Raw genomic sequence first — 20766 nt, 5'->3', positions numbered from 1 at the left:
CAGGATTATGGCGAAAAAGAGAGACTGAGGGATGAGTGAAGGGGTGGAAAGCAATGGTGAGTAAGGGAGAGTGACGTCGAGAGAGAAGGCGATGGATGTCAGCTTCTTCTCTTTATATAAAACACCAGACGCAGCAGAGGAGGTGATTGGATTCACTTTTTAAAATGTCACCCAACATCTGTTTCATATTTATGATGGTGGCGCTGCCTCTCCGATGCCCCCTTCAACACTCTGGCGATTCTATCTCTGCCTCGGATTACCCCCACTACCCACCAATGCATAATTTATAAGGCTAATCTTTCACCAAAAGACTGCAGACAGAGGGAGAGAGGAGAGGGAGTGTGAGAGTAGGAAAAAAATGGATTATAAAGAAGAAGGAAAAAAAAAAACTGCCACAGATTTTTTGCTGATATGTGAAGCGAATGGCTGATTTTGGAGATGATACCTTAAGTATCTCATGTAGTCATTAACAGGATTAAGTGAGTGGGCTTCTGATAAGGTAGGAAAACAATTCAGGATTCGGCACATCTTGTCCTCTTTAACCCAAACAGAGACATATCAGTGTATGTGGCCCATGTTTTTCTTTCTTGTGTAATTTGTGATGCCTTCAGATGCCGCAGATAAGCTCCGGATATCATTAATATTACTAATGATAACACTATAGCCCTCTCGTATGGTTGTATCATCATGCTGTGAGGGCATCATTTTTCTAGATTGGGTTAGAGGAATCTGCCATTTGCCCCTTCCTTTGTTCTCACTATTTGACTGTTGCCATTCGTACACCCAAAGCCACAACGGAAAATGTTGACGCCTCCCTCTCGAACCAGGTGAAAAACAGGCTTTTGGTTGTCCTCTCCTACGCGCCGACGTCTTTCCATCCGCCACATCTGACATGACAGTTTCTTTCCCCTTTTTCACTCCTCTCTCACCCCGCTCCCTTCCCCTCCCATCCGTCCCCCCCTTTCTCGTCAGCTTTATTATGAAAAGTACACAGTTTCGATAGAGTGCCCTTCTGACATTTTCGACTTATTAGCTAGTTTTCATACCGTCTTCAATCAACCTCCTTAATCCTCATAGGGAGAAGCGCTTTTTAATTCACTGATGGTCTGATAAGGGGTGCCGAGCAAAGCACCGGCAATGCTAGCAAAGCAGGCCTCGGATGAGGAGGGGAGGAAAAAAAGAGAAAGAAAACGAAAAGACGGGGGGGGGGGAAAAACGATTTACACGTAGATGAATCGTGCTTACAAGATGGAACCCTGGGCATTAGGAGCGGATCTGAATTTCCTATCTGTCGTTTTTTTTTCAAACACCCCCCCCTCAGCCGCTGCATTTGCTCAGTGTTTTTTTTCCCCTCCCTCTCTCTCCCCTCCTTCTTCTCCGCCATTACCCTTGCTGATTGCAATCTTTAAGCGCCATTGGGCCCACTGCTTCTGCAGTTTTTAATCTGTCTTTAATCCCATAGATTTTAAATATTCCCCAGCTCCCGGAGACTGGAGGCAATTAACTGCCCTTCTGATGCTCTCCTTATCAGTTGCCTCCTTGTATCTCTCTGAAGCAGCCTCAAGACACTGCCAGAGCTGACAAATAATACCGCCATTTACCGCCGAGCATCCTCGGGGACTGGAAGGGAGCGCGCGGTGCAGCCACCGCCGCATTCTAAACAGGTATTTGGTAAACATATCATACAGAGGAAAGAGAGAAGGAAATATACTGCAACAACACTCCCAAAGCAATGTATGTTTGTCTGGCTGCCGTTTTGCAAGTGTGTATGTGTGTTCTCCCTCACACCGTAGACAAAAGATTGTCCTCTAGCCCTATGCTGTTGTAAGGGGGGCAGTGCTGTATGGGATGCATAGCCTGCTGCGTTGATAATAATACTTACAGTCTTTTCTCTGGTAACCCTCTACAGTGTTCATGCTGAGAGGAAATGAAATGAATACGACCATGTTTGAGGCTATCTGTCTCTACTGGTTTTATATTTACACTTTGTTTTGTATTTTTGTTTTGTCCTATAATGTAGAGTTTTTGTAAAGCACATGGAGACATAAATGGAGTAGTCCAATTTAGGGAGCTGGAGAGAAAAGAACAGAAAGAACATACATATGAGAGACAGATGCTGAGACATCTGCATTTATTTTATAGATAACCCTTTTGTCTACCCATAAACAATAGCTAAAGCATGATTTAGTGACTGAAGTCCCAAACTGACAGAGGGAAAAAGGTCAGCGGATGAGTACAATATATCAGGTTCAGATGGCCCGGAATGATTGGCTTTAGGGCTTTCATTTACTGTAGAAGTATGATATGTTATGATATTACCCAAGGAAGTTGTGTATATTATCATATCAGCAAAGTAAGAATAATGTCTTTGGGTTAATTCAACATAATAGACTACATGTAATGCTAAACAAAGTTGTTGATTAAATAACCGAATGAGATGATGAAGAGGGAATAGAAAGAGGTGATGTCTCTATAATAATCATAAACCGTTCATAGACCTTTGTTCTTCCTTTAAGACATCACTTAACTTCCTCTCAGCGCCATTAGCTTCTCCTTTTGAACATCACAGTGAGACCTGGTATTGGTTAGCTCAGTCTTGACCTTTGCCAAAGGGTTGGCGTTCACACGACATGGCCATGGGTTTCCTTTTTTTGCAATCTATCCAATCACTCCTCTTGATAATGGGTCCTATGGCAGTGCGATGAATGCAATCACCAGCCCGTGCACCACAATCCTGCTAACAACACCACAAGACACTGCGGCTAAGCCAAACCCGGCGGCATCAGCCAAACCGACAGATAACCATCAGCTAAGAGCTTTTGTGACATCATCAGACAGAGACGGCAACTGACTCCATGCCAGGTTAGAGAGCTGCTAATCCAAACCACAGACTACAATAACACAGACAGAGACAAAAGCAGGGAATGTGCATCATTACAAACACTCTTAAACTCTTAAGCTCTTTGTTGACCCAAACAACACCATCGCTGTAATAGAGCTTTTACCTTTTTTACGGTCATCGCTCAACAGGCACGATTGGATCAAATGATCATAACTCTCAATTTCTAATATCTCTAGCCTCTGTTGGCTCAACAAAACTTAAGACTTCACATATATGTTTTGTCCTGATCATAACCAAGTCAGACTAACCCTTTGCTTGACAGCTGCTGGTATTATCTTCCCTTCTCTAGTGTTGGATTACAGTACACACAGGCTTCTCACCATTAAAATCACATTCAATTACTGCGAGTCAGGGAAGATTGGCGAGACAGCAGCTTTGCTAATGGGGAAGGTCGTCAAATTATGATTGCAAATGCAGTACATACGCTGGCACATGTATATAAACCGAGATAATAAAAAAAAATGTAATTCAGACTTTCTAATGCATATTTTGGTTGTGTTTTCATGGGATCTGCCACCTTGGTGCATTTCAGTTCTCACGATGGAGCAGGAGTTTGGTTTTACTATATTCAGCTGAGGAAGGCATTGGCTAGGCGACCCAACAATGCACCATGGGATCATGTTCTCTTGGCCAGCCATTTCCTGCAAATGCTAACCAATCAGCTGCAAGCTTAATTTGTTTACCATCATATCTACAACAGGATGACCTCTTTCTGGCTATGCCTCAAATTGATGCCTCAAATTGGATAAGAGGAACTGAAACTATAGTATTTGCGAAGCCATGACTACTCTCATTCACTCCTTATTGTGCATATTCTTTAATCCACTCCCACATGTGTACACTTTGTTTCCCTCTGTAAGTGTCTATGTATATATGTATGCAGAGTTCTTGTGGTTTGGGAGGTTAAGCTGCTGCTGATCTCCAAGCATGGCCGATACCGATCCAGAGAACCACGGGTCTGAGGGGGGCCAAGGGTCCGCAGCTCAGCCCCCAAACAGGGGGCTGTGCCAGGCAGGACATAGGCCAAGAGTTGGGGATGTTGGTGGTGGAGCGGTGGCGGAAGAAGGGGAGGGACGACAACCACTCTCATCCTTTTAAAACCCTGGCACTTGGGTCACACTAGGGGGCCACCCAATTTCACAGTCTTCTACAGCATGGCTCCCTTACAGAGAAATGGAAACACAGGAAAACAACTCGAGTAAGCCTGGAAAACAAAAAAACACTTCAGTGAAAACAGTTGCATTATTTCTTCCAACGCCTTCAAAAGAATTAGCAAATAAGGTGACAGTGTTTTATTATTATTTTTATTTTTTCAAGCCACAGGTCAGAGATTGCATTTTCGGACCTCCAAAATAAAACACACTCCAGCACTTTGCTTCAAATCCAATCAAGCTCCGTTATCAGCTCCCTTCTCATCAAGGAGGGCTGCTGATGGAGGCTGGCTGGGGTGGAGGGCGGGGGGGACGTGTTGGGGCTAAGCCGACCCCCCAACCCCATCACCCAACCTACACCCCTTCACACACACTCACACCATACACACTACACCCGAATCTACTAACCCCCCCTACCTCCCTATGCTCTCCTCCCCTGGTTTCCGTGGCGACTGCTAAGCCCGAAGTTACGGTAAAGCTGGTGTGCCGCTGAGCCCTGGGCAGGATTTGTGACAGAGAAATCACATCAGCCTATGCTGATTAACAATTCCATTCCACCCTGAGATTTATATAAAAAAACTATCTTACATTTGGCTTTTTAATAGGAACGATCGCTATCTCAAATTGAGTCCCTGCAAACTTTAATAAAGGCTACAGGGTTGAGTGGCATTTTGCATGCTGATTTAGGCCCGATTGGCGGCTTTTGATGAGAGGGAGGCTGCTATGTAAAGCGGTGCTCCTAGCGCTTTTCCACATCGCCGGTTCAAATGCGGAAGGATAAGAACATGAAAAAAAAATACCACTTCCATCTGCAATCTCCGGATTTCTCTCTGCCTTCCTCCCTCACTCTCACTCTCTTTTTTTCAGAAAATGATTGACTGTTGAATATGAATAAATGGAATAGAATGAAGCAGGAATAGAGAGACTGAGCGCCGCAGACAGAAGAGAGATGGAGGAAGAGACCGAGAGACGGAACAGGAATAAAAGAAACCCTCTCCTGGACTCTTCTTTTTTTTTCTGGAGGTGAAAAAAAAAAATCAGAAAGCCAAGGTTTTTATGCTCTCCCATTCTGATATTTGGAGAATGGTATTAGTGTAGAATATTCACAGCGTACAGAAAGGACCACGGGCGCAAGAGAGCTGGTGTGTGTATGTGGCTGGAGGAAGGAGGGGGGGGGGGGGGCATCAAATAAAAAAACATCGGCAGAAACACTTATCCCCTCCACCCCTCTGCTCCGGCCCCCACAAATCTACATCGGTATTAAAAAAAACTATTTATAGTAAGAGTTCAGCTTAATGGGATAATCAGCTCTATTTGTAAAGATATTGGATAATCCCAAATAGTTTATATGGGCATAGAGATTTAAAACATTTTTATTAGATATACTGCATTCCGGGGGCATTTCAGATGTCCCTCAGTTCACTGTATAAGCTGGCCGAGACAAAAGACGCTAGAAAGAGTAAATCCTAAGGCGAAGGCCAAACACTGCTGCTGCTGTGAAGTGTTTTTATGCAAACACACAGGACAGCAAAGGAGACTCCACTGTTAACTTTGTCAGCATCGACCTGCTTGGGTTTGTCACACAACACCAGCACTTCCTGTTTTAAACTAGTGTTGCACAACTCCTGGCAGTGAAGCAAATCATGTTGTTTTGCAGTTACTCGTGTTGAGATTGTATGCTTTGCCATCTAAAAAAAAAAGAAGATAAATAGTGTTTAATTCTGCTTTATTCATCAAATTACATGCAGAGTTTAGTATTACAGAACGTTCACTCTTGCCTTTACAAGAACCACTGTTGAAATAAAAAGAGAGAGGAAGAGGAATAGAGTGAGAGAGGGAGGAATGGGGGAGTTAAGGGGAAGAGGGCCAATGGAAGGCATCCAACAGGATCAGTGAGTAGGGCATGCTGCCAATGCCTGGCACACACAGTCACACATACACAGTCACACACACATACAGTTTATATCTGCCCCGCCTCTCTCCCTCAAGGAATCCCTCATATAGCCCGCAGGGTGGACCACATCCGTACCCCACCTCGGTCCATCAGCCAATAAGAGAGCACTGGTCTTATTGGGATGCCATTTTTCAAGTGGATAATAGCTTTAGGAAAAAAATATATTGGGGGGGGAAATCATGTAACTTAGCCAGTGTAACACTAGCGCTGGGTCGAGAATATCTCTAGATGCAGAACTGTAAAGAACACTTTAAATTATTTGGACTATCACGCTTTCTTGTAAGAATAGCCATTAGTCATCTTTCCAAAGATCTGATGAAAGAACTGGCATCAGAGGCATCATGTGGTTTTGTTGGCTGCAAATACTAATGCCATACTGTACAGTAAGTAAAACATGTGAAAGTATAATGAGCCCAAAAGTGAGAAAATACATTTTAATGACTAAACCTTCCATTGTACTAGTAAGATTAGCTTTGTCTCAAGTTTGTTTACTGAGTCATAACTTCTAACAACAAAGCCATGTTCAGTCTTTTACAGGATATCTTAGACATTAAGCTTTCAGTGGCGGATGAGCTGCCTTCTTTAAGATGTCCCTTTTTATAGGACGTAAAACCCCCTTTAATTACTTATAATAGTTATTGATAAGGTTATAGCTTTTTTTAAAGAAGCACTGGCCGCAGGCTATTTATTGGGTAATTTTCTCTCTGATTTGAAACTACGTTATTTAGCAATTTTTTGGAAGTTGCTGGTGCAAACAATATTAGTTAATTTTGTAACTATTTGACACTCAGACATTCATTGACAGCTGTAGAACTGTTATAGATATCCAGTTTGTGGGTATAAGCTTGTCAGCTTATGTAAAGCTGTGAGCTTATGTATGATAAAAACCATTGTTAAAGAACCAATCAGGGAAATGCACATCAACTATTAAAAGGAAGGACTTGTTGATGGACTAGTAATCTCCTTACAGTTTCCACATACCACCGTGAACCTAAACACAAGACCACATCTGTAATAACCGTATCAAACCATGTCCATCCTCACAATCCATTCAAGATTCATGTACAGTTATCGCATACTGACAGCCCTTGTATCAAGAGCACAGTCAATTGATTTGCATATGGAAAAAAAACCTGTCATCACAGTAAAACCAACATAAAGAAAGCCAGAAAGCCACTGGGGTGCTCGCTCAATGCTTCCATATCAAATCAAACACAGAGGACTTTAAGATGAGCTTGAAAAAGACAAGTTATGACGCCATTATCAGCACATACAAATAAATCCAAACAAAATCTGTCCTCCCAAAGGAACAAATAGTAACCGGACCTTTCGCCATATGTGTGTTACACGACTCCATTAAACAAGTGGGTGCTGATGCGATATTGTTCGTATGGCCAGGGCTTTCTCATCTGTCAAGGGTTAAGTAAAAGGGTTCTTGTAGGTTAACACACATACACACTCTTACCCCTCCTTAAACTGGCCTAGGACCCTGTTGGTACGACCCCCCCCCCCCCCCCCCAGACCTCACTTTCCTTCTTTCCTTGGCCAGTGCTCTCCTCTGGCCCTGATAAGATGCTATCGGTAGCCCTCTAAGCACTTGAGAGGCACTTTAGGAGATCACTGGAGCCATTACCATGAAAAGTAAAAGATACCGGCTATATTGATGCCAGATTAATACTGACCAACATGTTATTGATTTCCGCCCCCTCCCTCTTCACCCCATATCCCCTTTTCACTCCCCTTCCTTTTCTTCTTCTCTGCTCTGGACCTCTGGCGGTGATCTTATTTTCTGATGGAGCAATGTTTTGTGGCCTGGCTTGGGGAAGAGGCCTCCACCTCCTCCTCCTCCGAGGCCACTATCTACCGTTTCACAGGGCCATCCTTTAAAAGGCGCAGAGCAAAGGCTCGCTGTTATCTGCAGATGTTATTCAATTGTTACAGGACAATCTGGGCCATTAGCCGGCTGTGTTAAATAATGCATCCGCTTTTAAAAGGGACCCTTATCTCGTCTAAGCGTGTGTTTTTTAACATTATTAGTATAGGAGTGTAATGAAAGGTCCCTGCCTGATGGGTGCTGATATACGTCCAAGGTCTCTCTATGAACCTCTGCAACAACGACAGCAATGCATAAACAAACAGTGACCTTTTTAATGAAGCCTGGTTTTATCTCGTTTTATTAAAAAGGACAACAAGAAGCGGAAACGCTACAGACGAGATAAAAATGCATTTAAATGCGCTCGTCTAAAGGCGCAGACAATCGATCACAATGCATATACAGCCGCTTGGGAGGAAACACAGCACAGTGTGTTGCTATGAGACACAAAGAAGAGGAAGAGATCGAAGAAGAAACAGAAGGAAAGAAAGAAATATTGAAGAATGCGAAGGATGGGTAACCTTAGCAAGAGGAAACCAAACGAAGAAGAAGAGAAGAAGGCGAAAGGAAAAGGAAGGATGTGAAGGATGGGTACAGAGAGGGAAGGATGGAGGAAGGGATGGGGTTGGCGGCGGGAGAGCGATAACCGCAATGTCTTCAGTCACAGATTTACACAGGCCATTGCACTCCCATTCTCCCTGGCTCTTATCAGGGGAATTATTGAGCAGTGTGGCATACCATTAAAAATTCTGCTTAGATTTCACAAAAATCAAATTGCGCAAGGTAATGAACGCAGCCTTCAAATGGGCTCCTCACTGATACCCATTCTCAGCAGGCAGAAATACATCTCAGTCATAATTCGCTATCTTTATTGTACTTCGACACAGACTTAACTATGCTGCCAAAGCAGGGGAAAGCTTAATAATCGCCCTTGATGTTAAAGGGATGATTTTGTGGCTATTGCTTTGCAGCTGTTTCTTACTCTTACCGCTTATATCGTCTTGATTCTCTGTTTCTCTTTCCATCTCCATCCATCACCTCCCCTTTTTTGTTCTTCTGTTTTACCCCTATCCCCCTCTTTCTTCTTTTACGTCTCCCTTTCTCTGCAGGCCACATTGTTAGCCAAGGTCAGATGGGTCAGCACAGGTTTTCACTCTCAGAATTGCCCTCTTCCAAAGCGATGTTTGCTGATGATTGAGAACTATGAATCTAGGCAAGAGACACATTCCACGGATGTCAGCCGTTTTTTTTGGATTGGCTCGTACTTCTCAAATACACACAAGCATAGACAAGCACACACCTTCATTTGTCTTCATTCTAATTTATGACTCAGACACAATAAAATTTAAAGGACTGTATGTATAAAAGCAAAGCTCGGGGGGTGAGTCTGTTTCTCACATACGAGTCTTAAGACAAGGCTTCGTTGTCTGCAGTTATGAGACTGACAATAGAGTGAGGTAACACTAAAGGGGCAACAAGGCATGTGGAACATTCTTCCAACAGCTCTAAACCTCAGAGTACAGTAGTACTTTCAGAATACATTGACACATAAGACGTTGACATGTGCAAATGTTAAGAAGGCATTAGAACATTGGTTAGAGAAACGGATAGTATTCTTTGTGTATTTTGTGTAAAGGGGAATTGGGGTCGTTTCTTTGAAAAAAGGGAAACGTATTTAAAAGATGTAAATGCTGTCAAGCTCACATTATGTGCATTAGCTTTTTAACACCATAAATTGGTGAAATGTAATACAGTTATAACCTTTTACATTTACTATCTTTTTACAGAAAAACTGTTTAATGGTTGTGTGTGATTTGATATCATCTTAACTGCTGTCATTGAGGCCTCTACTTGACTCTCAAGCCTTCTCAAAGAGGACAAGTTTACATATAGCTATTTGATTAACCTGAATTGATCAAAGAAAACAGGATGTATATATAAGGTAGCCACCATTAAAGCAAGTAATTATGCAATGGAGTAGTAATGTGCTTTGTAATGAACCACCACTTTAAAAATCTGGAGTTTATATGGAAAAGTGCATCCTACACATACTACCTCCTTAGTGCTTTTGGCCTGCACTTCATCAGTGAGTTATGCACCGCATGCATTACCAAACTGTTTATGTTATGGAACTACTCATCATTCATTGACATTTGAGCATGACAGGGCATAAACAATGACAATTAGTCAGACAAACTTTACTGCTCAGACGGATCTAGTTCCACTCAACTTAATGTCAGCCCCCTACCCCCGGCTTCATTCATCCAAAACCAAAAATAACAACCCAAAGCCCAAACACTCTCCTCTCTGTAGCTTCCTGGCACAAACTCTATCTGGCTGGCCTTTCTCTGCAGCCAGTATCATTGTGATGTGCCAAAGCGACAACTGCATGCCACGCAGATCTCGCCTTGACTCTCTTCTGTGGCTAGTTAGCCCGCTAGCGCTTTCCGCCGTCTGCCCGTCTGTTGGTCGGGTCCGTCTGTACTCTGCTGGGCTTCTCCAATCACAGGCCTTAGCCCGTGCAGCCCCTAATCCATCCATGGGCTTTACCCCACCAGCTCAGTGTAATCACACAGCTAATTCACAGGCGGACGGGAGGAAGGCAATCCGTGACGGACGTTTTTTGTGCAACTAAGAATGAGCTCCCCGGTGACCAGGGGAGGTGGTGGACTGGGAGACTGTCAATGAAGGGGCCATGAAAAGATGGCTCCGGAAAGGCGCGATGCAAGGGGAATAGATGAATAGCAGAAACGGGCTCTGAGATAGAAATAGGAAATAAGGAAAATGTTTGGAGAGTATAAAAAAGGGGACATGAATCTGTAGCAGTCTTTTGCCAAGAGAGTGTTGAAAGAGCCATTGTGAGTTGGAACAGTCTATATTACTCAATAAAGGCTGTGATGAAAGGCGAGGCTCTGTATTAATTTGGATAAGAAACCTTTGCCTCCGTGCCCCTTTTCTCTCTCGGCTCCCATCCACGACACCTCTGTGGTTTAAAGCAGTGTTCGGTTTCAGTTCAGCAAGCCAAGTCATTACATTTCAACATGTCGCACCTTTCAGAGGGGGAATTAACTAGTGCTGTTATTTCTTCATTCCACACGTGCCGGTACCCAGAGGAACAAAAAAAGAGAAAGAGGTGTCGATATTTTGACATTGTCACTTCATGCACGCTTGCACGCGTGTGCTGTGAATGTACTGCATGCCCTCTGACTGTCCTCTCCACAGTACAGCCTTCTCACTGCTAATTTCAGATGAACTAGAGAGGTGCTGGGATTGTAGCTAGGCTGTCTCCCTGATTTTACTGTCAACATCCCAGCAACAAAGGAGGGTGGATCTCTCTTTCACTTTGACATGTCAACGCACTCCAACAGTCCGCAGTCATAGTGAACAGAGTGGAAACCACCGATACACTGTATAGCTTTGCATTTCATCCAGTTGAAAAAGAATACACTGGAATGGCAAGAACACAACCAAAGTACCAAGCTAGTATGCAAAGCTGGTTCTCTTTTAGCTAGTTAGGAAGAGGTTATATGCAACACCTATGTCACAGTAGCCAGCGAGGAACGTGGTATGAAGCATTACTGCTATGGTTACGAGCAGTTTTAGACATCTTGCACACTGAATTATATTAGTGTTGATACTTTTAATTAGAAATACGTTTAGGTGTCTCCCTGTATAGGATTGTAATGAACACCTGCCATGCATTGAAAGATATGAGAAGTTGACAAAAACTCCTGTTTTAAAAAATCGGGTTCTATTTTTCACTTCCCAGGCATTATCCCAATAATGGAAATTCACCAAGTTCGACTTATTGTGGGTGATTTTTTTCACAACCTACGATAAAACCAAACTTTGTCCCAACCCTAGCACCTCCACCCAGCCACAAACAATTATTTTCTAACACAATAGATTACTTTTCAATGAACCAGAGGGAATGACATTGCTAATGTTGTTTTTCTTTTAGAGTATTTTAAACTAAAACACAGTCATAAAGATTTAAAGCCAAATAGTTAAAAGCTAAACCTATAATTTCTTCATCTTTTGAGTCATAGTTTATGTTGATTTCATTAAATGTGTTGTACTAATGAAGCTTATAAAATATTTACTAGATTTAGGAAGATTGATTTATTGACTGATCACTCCAGGCTTTTTTTGTACTCTTTACAATTACTCAATACTCTAAGGTGGTTTGCTGTGTGCTGATTGGTGGAGGGCTGCTGGAGGTGGGCGGAGCTGCATTCTTGCTGTGTTGCTACCTGTCTAAATTACTCAGGGTTGGAGATGATTTGGAGCCAAGCAACTAGGTGAGGTTTATGGGGGTAATCTGCGCTCATTAGCGGCACCCATAAGTGTTTATGTGAGGTAATTCAGTCGACCAAACTAGAGCCTGGAGGGAGAAGAACAGACCAACAGACACTGATAGGGTGAGCAGGTTCAGGTAAACTGACATTTTTATGGTTGCATTTGTGTTTATGTGTCTGTGTGTAGGCAACCCAAATCAACAGAACACAGACCTATAAAACCATCAAATACAATTTCAAGAGTTATGTAGGCTTTGATGTTAATCCTTAGAACCAACAGCCAAGCCAAATAAGTTGGAATGTCTTGTGTGTTTTTTATCATTGGGTAAAATGTGAAGGTAAGGTGTGGTGCCTAGAAGAAGATTTAATAGCATTCATTTACTAAACGATTTTAAAGAAAGTGAATTCATATCTACAAAATCTATCTCCTTTTAAAAGAACACTACTGTTTGGAACAACTACTAATATGATATAAATCTTTGACAATACAAGCTGGAATTACATTTAATAAAATAACATGCTTAAAATAATTGAGCATCATCAACAACACAACACCTTCAACAATTTCTTGCAACATAAACGTAGTTTGCTTAATTAGTCAATCAAGCCTCTTGCTTGTATCGTAGTTAAGGAATCACAACACTCTTTCCCAGCAGATACTAAAATGCACAAAGAAATGTGAGGTTGAGTGTAGGTGAGAGGAGGAAAGAAAAACTGAGAAAGAGAAACCCTTACAGTTTCAAACTGAGGATCAGGTGTTGATATTTTTCTCTCACACACTAAAACACACACACACACAGAAAAAAGGAAGCAGAGCAGGGTGGGGTGGGGGGGGGGTCAGACCACCAGAGGAAGACGCTGCTCCAGAAGCCTTTATTAACTCCACCGACAACTCCTGCCTAAAACCACAGCTAGGTCATGAAGCACATAGTGTGAGACACACACACACACACACACACACACACACACACACACACACACACACATACACACACAGAAGACGAGCGTCTGCTACCACATTGGACACCACCCAAGACTGTTGGTGGCACCTGCATTGTTGTGAGATGTTCCCTCTCATTTGGCTATAGATTCCCTCTCCAAAATAGCTGTGAGCAACCATAACACACACACACACACTCTGGTTTTGGTTCCAGAGAGTGTTCAGCAGGAGACAGTGTGTATTACCTGTTTTAGTTGTGGCCAAGCTTGGGGAGGGGGGTTGGGATTAAGCTGGTGGGCTGACGTTGTGCCAACACCAAAATCAACGGTGTAAACACACACACACACACACACACACACGCGTGTCCACCTTATAAGATGTTCCTTTTGTTCATGCCTGCCTCTGAATTCTGTATAATCCTGCCGCCCCAAATGGAAGTATGTGTGCATGTAGCCTTTTGTGTGTGTGTTGGTATATGTGTAATGTTTCCTGAATTATATTTTGTGAATAAGTGAGAAACACACACCTTGTGAGATTAGTCTCTGCAGAAATTGGCTGATGTGTCAGTAGCTTTTCGGACACGCTGAGTAACAGGAAGGCAAAAACACTATGTGTGTGTTTGTCAGGGGAGGGTGTCCAGTTTCTAGTGAACAATGTGAAATTACATATTGTTAGAGGGGTTAAGAGGGTTACCAAGTGGTGTTTTCTAAGCTGAGACAATGTTTGCCACACACACAATCCATATAGAGCGGCTCAGACTTCAGTGGGGTTTTGGTTGTGGTGTAATTTTTTTTATTAAATACAATTACAACAGCTTTGCTTTTCTAACCTGGTCACAAGAGGCTGCGGGGGGGGGGGGGGTGGGGGGGTGTGTGTGTGTGTGTGTGTGTGTGGTTATAGATTGCAGTTTCTCAATGTTTTCCCACTGCCATAAATAAAGTAGACAAAATAGTAACATTATAATGCATTAGAAGGATGGATTTTTTGTTGTACTTGACTACACTAATGTTTATCTAATACACTGGTGGTGTATTATTATCACATGTGTGTGTTCCTGCTGTCTGTAAGGTGATCTGAGGTCCACAGTTAAAAACACAAACTGAGATGAAAGCAAAGTGCCGAGTCAACACAACAGCTTCTTTCACATTGTTTGTGAAGAAAAGCCGACGCTGTTGAATTAGGGCAGAAAAAAAAAACAGCATGGCTTAATTACTGTCGCATAATACCAATTATTTTGTCTCCACACCCTTATCTTAATTACTTCAAAAGACCAACTTCAATTAGGACGTGAAAACTGCATCTAACTGGCAGTCCAATCCCCAGCTCCCCACGGAGGCAACGTCACTCAATTACACACACACACAATTACACTCACACACAAGCTGAATCTTACCAACAAATGTGCTGATAATTAATTGACATGCCAGACATAATATTCAGCATAAATAAATGAGTATTGTTCTGAAAAAGAAGATGAAAGCAGAGCAATTAATTCAGTTCAGAGCAAACCAGTAGCCGTCCAAATGATTTAATGCGTGTAAGATTCCAATAAAAATGTCAGATTTATCTAATCAGTGGTTTTGAATTTGAGCAATGCGCAGTTATACGTTTCAGTGGCAAAACCAGGTTGTTGAATACCTCTATTTGAATAAACAACTAATAATAGACTTGAATAATATCCATATGGGTTTATATTCTGGCCTCTAGAACAGTTTGGTACCATTTCTGGTGGACGGTTAGGGTTTCAATTTATCCTGAGAATTATGATGGATGAAATCATTTAAAGAGTATTGGCTGGTTGGTAAATGCTTTGAAACTTTAGACACCAAAATCAATAATCAACCTGCAGTAAACAAATGTTAGAATCATGCTTCAAGTTTAAAATAATCCACTAATTATCATTCTGCTGTCCTGTGCTTTTGGCCTTTTAGTCTTCCTTAACCTCCACCTTCATATACTATGGAAACAGGGAAGTGTTCCTTGGTAATAAGCCTTGGTGGCTAACCATTATTCAACATGGTATAATCTGCTATATTATCTGCTATAATGTAGTCTGATTATGAACACAATGTTGCATACTGGTATTTTTAATGTGTGACATAAGCACAATATGCACAATTACTGTCTGATGAAAAGGATTAGCATGTAAACAATTAATAGTGGATATTCAAGACTGCCGAGTAAATTGCAGCTTATATCATCCAGTGTCAAACCCTACATCCTTATAAGAAAATTAAAAATATATTCAAGTCACGTTCTTGGAGCAAATGTGACCATCTATTCTGCATCCAAACACATTGGTTCATTGTTTTAAATGTCTTTGTTTCCCATGGAATGCTATATATTTACATCATATAGAAATAAAAATAGAAGACATATTCTGCTTTTTACCTTTTTACTTTGTTCTTGTTGAGTTTTTTGTAAACCTTCTGAGCAACAAGGACATCTTCCAAAAACACGTTTACTTTTTAAAGTATTTTGTCTTAAACAACTGAAAATATTATGTAATTATCACATCAGAATGTGGCCTGAATTCCCTAAAGCCAACAGGCATGTCGATCTCTCAGCTTCCTTTTAACCAGGGACAGGCTGTTGACACACTGTTGTCTCATCTTCTCAAAGACCCTTTAGTGTGCGCTGAGAGGGGTAAAGTGGTGGGTGTGTGTGTGTGTGTGTGTGTGTGTGTGTGTGTGTGTGTGTGTGTGTGTGTGTGTGTGTGTGTGTGTGTGTGTGTGTGTGTGTGTGTGTGTGTGTGTGTGTGTGTGTGTGTGTGTGTGTGTGTGTGTGTGTGTGTGTGTGTGTGTGTGTGTGTGTGTGTGTGTGTGTGTGTGTGTGTGTGTGTGTGTGTGTGTGTGTGTGTGTGTGTGTGTGTGTGTGTGTGTGTGGAGAGATGAAAGGTAAAGCAGACCATTGGGTCACATGTCTGGCTGCATGACGAAGGGCCAAGCCAAACTCTGAGGGGTTGGAGGAGGAGGGCGGGTTACATGTCGGTGGGTGAGTTAGGCAGTGGGGGGGGGGGGGGTGTCCCTGACCCATGTCTAAGTGGCGCTGCAATGTTTACTGTGAGGAAGGAAGCTGTCAACTGTGTTTGCTCCCATCTCAGCAAGACGGAGCAACTCCTCGCCCACCCCCCTACACTCAGAGACAGAGAGCGTGCAGCACATAGTACATTTCTAAGGGCAGCAAATCAAAAGTGAGGTTATTTCTTCCCCTGACTCCATTGGGTCTGCGTCGGTGCGTCTGCAGGAGTTTGTCGGGCTGGAGCGACGGGCCTCCCCTGCAAGGCCTCAGAGGTGATTGACAGGGCTTTCTACTTGAGGTTTAGAGTTTCCCCCTGGTGTAAAGTCCCTGTGGCTCTCCTCCAAAGGGTGACTGCATTCCTAACCAGGTCATGAACTGACCACCTTTACCACCACCACCCCCCCCCCCCCCCCCACAACCACTACAAACCTCTCCAAATCCCCCCCACCTGAGCTGCAGAGCGATCCCAAATCCAGGCAGCTCTTGACTATATGCTTCTCCGAGACAGTGAGAAGTCCCTGCATGATCTCAGGTCAATAAGCAGTCATTCGGTCATCATGACTAAGTTTTAGAAACCAGCAAGTCTGTGGCTGCTTGGGCCAAAAGCGTTTGTGGTTTAAGGACTCTTCCATCATGAACAGTGTGTTTATTTAATCAGAACAAGACTTTAACAGTGTCTTTATTTCATAGTACTTACCAATTCTAAAATATAGATTAAAACCATTAAGGAATAAATCTTCAAAGTATAATTTATTTGATCAATTTGTCCTATCCATCATCACACGTTGAGAGTGGTTAACCAATCAAATGATAGTGAAGACTGGTTGTAGCTGAGTGTAGATAATAGAAAGAGGAATCCAGTTGGTTTTTAGTTATGTTAGTTGTTTAGGTTTTATTTCCAGATCTTAATGGTCTTTTTAGAAGCAGCATGCTCTCTGGCATACACATGTCCATATCTACTACCACTTACAACTATAACATGGCATGTTGGACCCCATTCACTTAATGTCTATGTTTCTGGAGCTATTGTTGCCTGGTGGGGCGGTGAGATGGATTAATGCTTCGTTGTTGTTAATTCAGTCTTTTTTATTTTGGCAACGTTTCTGAGCCTATAACCGCTTCATTTTTCCCCCTTCACCATCATACTAACACACACAAACACGCAGATACACCCTTCAGGCCTACCTCAGGGGCCCGAGTGTGATGAGCTGTGCCCGTCCTGCTGCCTGTACTCTCAATCTCTATCTCGACCCCAGCAGAAAGCCAGAGAAATTACGCGCCTTTTCCTGGAATGTGATTAGATTCCTGATGTTGGCAGCCACACATCTCTGTTTTTTTAATTGGGTTCCGAGGCGCGACGAGATTAGCTGTGTGTGTGTGTGTGTGTGTGTGTGTGTGTGTGTGTGTGTGTGTGTGTGTGTGTGTGTGTGTGTGTGTGTGTGTGTGTGTGTGTGTGTGTGTGTGTGTGTGTGTGTGTGTGTGTGTGTGTGTGTGTGTGTGTGTGTGTGTGTGTGTGTGTGTGTGTGTGTGTGTGTGTGTGTGTGTGTGTGTGTGTGTGTGTGTGTGTGTGTGTGTGTGTGTGTGTGATAAGAGAAGGTAAGGGGGTGTCAGGGGGTTTTGTGGGTGAATCCCCCACTCCCCAATGCATGATGCTTACTAATAGGGTTTATGAGGGTTTTTTCTGTACATAAGCACACATATGTAAATATGGGAGGCCTTTATTTGCTTTTGTTATATAATGTTCAAAAATCATGGAGCATTAGTCAGATAGCTTTAGTGTCATCCTGATAGTTGTTACTTCCATAGAAACAATAGAAAGTGCTCTTTGTTATCATAAATCATGTTTATCTACAATATTGAATACAATTCAGACCTAATGCCAGTTTAATATAGGCCTTACGTTAACCTTTTATAATCTTTAGCTATACATATATTATTCATTAAGATTGCGCTGCGCCTCATACGAGGCCTATTATCCTGGTCTTCAGTTGAATTATCACCACAACTTCAGTATGTATGTATCTCATGATGATTGCATAACAGTTTGGCTAGTTCCCTACTTTAGTGAATCAAACGTCCATTGGCATTCAGGCAAATAGCTCTAAAGACACACTTACTTAAGCTGGCTGACTTCCCTGAACTCTGATGTAATCGGAATTTTGTCAAAAGTTTGAATGGGCTCATGGACAAACCGTCGTTCACAACAGAGGCAGAGGAGCTTACCTAACACCATTTGATCAGGGACCAATGTGAATACATTTGAATGTTGCTGCATGTTAAACTATACTGTATATAAACATAAACCTTTTGCAATTTACACTTTAATATTAAATGAAAACAATATTTGAAGGGTTAGTTTACAACAAAAGGATGAAAGGGGGACTTTTTTGTTATTTAAGTCAATCAAAATGACATTTATGAAAACAAATCATGAATAAATGAAATCAATCAGAAGCTCAGAAATTGTAACAAATCTTTCTTGTGTTTTCAGAATTGTGCGTCACATTGACACTGAGGTGGGCAGGGAAGATTGTGGCCAACCCATCCCACCCTGGACACAAAGTGTTTACCCCGCTCCCCTCTGGCAGGAGGCTGCGCTCCATCAGGACCAAAACCTCTTCCCCTCTGCTACCAGCCTCATTAACAAGGCCCGGGACCCCCCACTGACACTGACTTTTATCATTATGCAGTACATTAACGCATATCATGCAAACAACCTCTTGGTATTTTTTTTTTATTGTAAATCCTGCACATGTTGCACATTTCTTCTCCACACTACCTCTTATAAATGAGCACAGTTTTCCACTTTAAATGCAGTGTATAGTATTTGTCATATGCAAATATAGTTAATTTATTAAAGTATATTTTTTTAATACCTTTCATAACAGTCCTATTTTTATTCTGTTTCGCTTTGCTACGTATTCTTCTTTCCATGTCTTTGCATGCACCACATATCTAAGCAAATTCATCATATGTGTAAACCTACTTACTGATTCTTATACATTTAAGTCTCCTTTGAAACATCTCAATTAAACTTAAAGGCTCGTGTTGTAATAGTACATATATATGACATATGAAAGAGACAACATGTAACACAAGTGCCGTGACCACCTGGTGTAAAGTATTGACTGAAACTTTCACACACAGTCAGCACTGAAGGTCATGGACAGTGTGAATGGTGGGTGGGGGTGGGGGGGATATGTGGGTGTAAAGGTCTCCCACTCTACGCCTCCTCACCCCCCCATTAGCTTGCATCCCCTCCTCCTCGGGCCAGAGAACAATCATCCTGGCGTCTGATACTTCCTGCCCGGCAATAATTACCCCACCTAATTAAAACTTAATTGCTGGCCTCTCCGACCGCCATCTTAAATGAGCAATGGGAGCCGGGGCGGGGGCGTAAGCCTGCTGGGATGTTTGTGTGGACGGCAAATTGGTTTATCCCTATCAGATTCCTCAGTCCCTGGCCCCGCACACGCTACTGCACCGCTCCACTGCCCAGAAACAGAAAGAAAGGGAGAAGGCTTAATGTGATGGAGGCCAGACAAGGCCTAATGAGATATACTTTTTTTTTCTCTTTGCTTCTTTAAACCACACTTTCATTCACAGTTTCGATTAGTTGGCTTACAGGAGTCCTGTCTGGGCAGGTTTACTGGCTAGAGTGATGAAAAGTTTGCCTTTAAGAGAAACATTTTTTTTGGGGGGGGGGGGGGGTGTGGGGGTAGAAAGAGACAGAGATAAGGAAGTTAGGAATCATGGCCCCACTGCAAAATCATCATGGGTAAATGAAAGAGGAAATGCTGCGTTAATCGCTATGGATTCTCATAATTGTTACGATTAAATTTCATAATTGACTAATGGCCAGCTGCGGCTTACATTACACGCAGGATAAATACATCACATTAAACATGCAAGCTGAGAGGAGATGGGTAGAGATAGATGGATAGATAGGACAGGATGGATGGATAGATGGACATACACACCAAGGTTTTTATAGGCCCTGCTAATCTCTCCGATGAAGCGCCGTAGGGAGTTTGACAGGACACGACTGAGAGCAACAAAGGTGGGAGAGTGATGGACAGAATTTGGTGTGGAGATGGAGGAAGCGATGAAAAGGTAGGGGGAGAAAAAGATGGAGATGTGGAGGGAAAGAGAACCTAGATTCATGGCCTCTGGGTGGTATTAGGCTGGGTGCCAGGGTGTGGGTTTTTTCCGTGTGTGTGCTCACTCCCTTCCTCCTGTGAACTCCCAATTTCCCTAAACCCCATCTCTCACTCTCCCCATCCTTCACTCGTGAACTCTCTTCGCTTTTGCCTGCCTTTCTTCATCCCCATCCCAGAGAAACAAGCGAAAGGCAGTTGCGATGAGCAGATAGCGGGGGGCCGACAGAAGGAAGGGAGGTGGAGGTATGGAGGGAGAGCGAAAGTTGGAGGGTGATTAGAGAGAGATGACAGGTGACATCCATAAAGGGATTACGGAGCGGCCTCAAAGACAGGGCCCTAATCCTGGCTTTGTACAGGCGAAGATAAACAGCTCCACTGATGGCTTGCTCTCTTAAAAAGTGAACATGAGCTACACAAATAACTTCCTAATTCCCCCTTTGTAGAAGTGAGTGCACGCTACAACACAA

At 42.7% G+C, this 20766-nt stretch overlaps 1 long non-coding RNA gene across 1 annotated transcript in view; it reads left to right on the top strand.

Moving 5' to 3' along the window:
* Nucleotides 1-19013, top strand: part of LOC307022031 — a 119633-nt gene extending 100620 nt beyond the window's left edge. The window contains exon 3 of the long non-coding RNA XR_013803299.1: nucleotides 18631-19013. This is a non-coding gene — a long non-coding RNA (uncharacterized lncRNA). The remainder of the gene's footprint in view (nucleotides 1-18630) is intronic.
* Nucleotides 19014-20766: the final 1753 nt, after the last annotated feature.

This window comes from Notothenia rossii, assembly GCF_949606895.1.
Source record: "Notothenia rossii genome assembly, chromosome: 10".
NCBI lineage: Eukaryota > Metazoa > Chordata > Actinopteri > Perciformes > Nototheniidae > Notothenia > Notothenia rossii.
Note: the sequence above shows the minus strand (reverse complement) of the source record. Positions and strands in the feature narration are given on the sequence as shown.